Source organism: Herpailurus yagouaroundi, unplaced genomic scaffold (assembly GCF_014898765.1).
Source record: "Herpailurus yagouaroundi ecotype Mexico unplaced genomic scaffold, PumYag 188, whole genome shotgun sequence".
NCBI classification, from domain to species: domain Eukaryota; kingdom Metazoa; phylum Chordata; class Mammalia; order Carnivora; family Felidae; genus Herpailurus; species Herpailurus yagouaroundi.
Genome location: NW_024412419.1, coordinates 21,177,706 through 21,180,644, shown reverse-complemented (window position 1 = coordinate 21,180,644; position 2,939 = coordinate 21,177,706). Strand labels below are relative to the sequence as shown.

The 2,939-nt window shown below is 43.7% G+C and overlaps 1 pseudogene; it reads right to left on the bottom strand.

Annotated features, from left to right (window-relative positions):
- Positions 1 to 1,693: 1,693 nt before the first annotated feature.
- LOC121044577 (osteoclast-stimulating factor 1-like) lies at positions 1,694 to 2,642 on the bottom strand (annotated as a pseudogene).
- Between the last annotated feature and the right edge of the window lie 297 nt (positions 2,643 to 2,939).

Sequence of the window (2,939 nt, the reverse complement as noted above, 5' to 3'; positions counted from 1 at the left end):
TCTACCCTTCCCTCACTCGCGCTGTCTCTGCCTCTCTCAAAATAAATATATACACTTAAAAAAACAAAAAAAGCTGATCCACATCGGAGTTGTGGGGGACTCTTGATCTGGGGGGTTGTGAGTTTGAGCCCCACGTCGGGTGTAGAGATTTCTTAAATAAATACAACTTAAAATAGATAAATAATCTTAAAAAGTTTAGCTGAGCCATTCGTAAGGACATTTAAAAACTGAGTTTAATTTGTTGACTTTCAGTCCTCATTCAAGTCAGGACATAACACTGTGGTGGTTTCATTTTTATTCATCCTCTACAGTTAAGAGTAGTTCACTGAAGATTTTCCTTCTTATTTCTGTGGTGTGAATTAGGAAATTACTTAGAACACAGCAAGATATAAAAGAACCACAATTTGATTGACTGGCAATTTACTGAATGTAGCTTGTTATTGCAGAAGAAAACATGGAAAGGAACCCATCAAGGGGCTTTTTTTCTTTTGTGTGTTTATGGTTTATCATAAAAAAGAGACTATTGTAAGGAGAAAGAGGAATTGAAACCTAATCCTTATCTATAGGCTGTCTCTGAAATGCTCCTTCCTAAAAATAAATAACTCATGAAATATTTACCTCAGGAAGCTAGAATTTTAAGTTTGGGGTCATTAGTGCCGAACACAGTAAATCATACTATGCCTCTTATAAGTTGTGTATTTTTTTAAATGAATATGTTTCTTTATTCATTTTAGTTTAGTTATTATTTTTAACTAAATAATACATGTTTAGGGGCACCTGGGTGGCTCAGTGGGGTTAAGCGTCCAACTTCAGCTCAGATCGTGATCTCGCAGTTTGTGAGTTCAAGCCAGGCGTTGGGCTCTGTGCTGACAGCTCGGAGCCTGGAGCCTGCTTCGGATTCTGTGTTTCCCTCTCTCTGCCTCTCCCCAGCTTGCACTCTGTCTCTCACAAAAGTAAATAAACATAATTTTTTTTTACAAAAATAAATAATACATGTTTATCCTAAACAAAACATTTTGACTCTAAATAGTATTTTAAGCTTAAGAAAGTCCTAAGTGATCGATATGTTTCATTACTTTCCTTATTCCCTATTTTTTATTTTGTAAAATTTCTCCTAATTAAACTTCACTCTTACTAAGACTTGTTTTTTGTTTTTTTGTTTTTTAATGTTTATCTTTGAGACAGAGAGAGACAGAGCATGAGGAGGGGTGGGACAGAGAGAGAGACACACATAATCCGAAGCAGGCTCCAGGTTCTGAGCTGTCAGCACAGAGCCTGACTCAGGGCTCGAACTCATGAAACATGAGACCATGACTTGAGCCGCAGTTAGACACTTAGCTGACTGAGCCACCCAGGTGCCTTCACTAAAAGTTTTTTTTACAAAACTATTTATTTGTTTGTTTGTTTGTCTAGACAGAGAGATAGAGAGAGAGTTGGGGGGAGAGGGCAGAGAGAGAGGGAGAGAATCTTTTTTTTTTTTAGCAGTTTCTTAAAATGTCTATTTTTCTCAGAATAGCCGATGATTTTCTGTTGTCTTTTGGTTCATTTTTTTTTTAATTTTAACTTGTTTTATTTTTTTTTATTTTTTTTAATTTACATCCAAATTAATTAGGATATATTGCAACAATGGTTTCAGGAGTAGATTCCTTAGTGCCCCTGACCCATTTAGCCCATCCCCCCCTCCCCCAACCCCTCAGTAACCCTCACTTTGTTCTCCATATTTATGAGTCGCTTCAGCATCTGCTCCCCGTGTCTTTTTCGGCACAGAGGCAAAGGCAGTGTTAGTGGCCGGGTCCAGGGCCAGCTCCTTCTCATCGTTTCTGAAGTCTGTTCTTGGACAGTATCTGCATGACCCCTCCAGGCCGCGGCCTGCAAAGCTGTGTCTCCCAACTTGTTCTGTTGGTTCAGTTCGATGTTTGGCTGATGAACAGCATTCCCACTGTATCTGTGTGGCCCCCGTGGCAGGCCCGGTATAAAGTAGTGCTTCTGGCTTTGAGCCATTAACACCGACCCGGTCATCCAAACGCTCTCTCAACCGGCGCAAATCGTCTCTGTTTGCAGCCTCGTGCGATGGATTCTGCCCACTTGGCCACACAGTTGCCTGGGATTAATCCGGTCCTGCCTTTGGAGGTGTCTTTCCACCAGCTGGTACCGCTCAGGTCAGTCGTGTAGACAATACGCCCCTCCTCAAAGTGCAGTTCATCTGCAGCTCTGGGTTCAAACGTATGCAGAGATCTGAACACTTTAACTGGCCCTGGTTTGACCAGTGTGGGTGGCCGCTTCGACATCATCGCGCTCCCTTGAACAGCAGAGGAGCCTCAAGACCACGCACGAAAAGCCAACCCAACACCCCGACAGCCCGCACTCCAGGGGCCCCAAGGTTTCTTTTTGTCTGGTCTGCAGCTGTGGGCCTTCAAGGACCTGTGCCCACCCTTGGCCGTCAGACCAGTAAGTGCAGGCAGAAGAAAGAGAATCTTAAGCAGACTCCACGTAGGGGCTCGATCCCATGACCCTACAGTCATGACCTGAGCTTAAATCTAGATCTGGCATTCTGACTGAGCCACCCAGGTGCCTGACTTTTTTTGTTGTTGTTGTTTGTTTTTAAGTAAGCTCTATGCCCAAGGTGCAGCTTGAATTCAGAACCCACCCCCCGCTGCCCCCCATCCCATTGCAACCTCTGCCCAGTGAGCCAGCCAGGCGCCCCCCCACTAAGGCGTTTTTACATCTGATGTTTCATTATCCTTTTTGTGTCTTGCTTTTAAATATTTTTATTTTCACAATATGACAAGTTTCAGAATCCTTTAAGAATGACTTCATTCAAGGGGCGCCTGGGTGGCTCAGTCGGTTGAGCGTCTGACTTCGGCTCAGGTCATGATCTTGCGGTCTGTGAGTCCGAGCCCTGCGTCAGGCTCTGGGCTGGTGGCCCAGAGCCTGGAGCC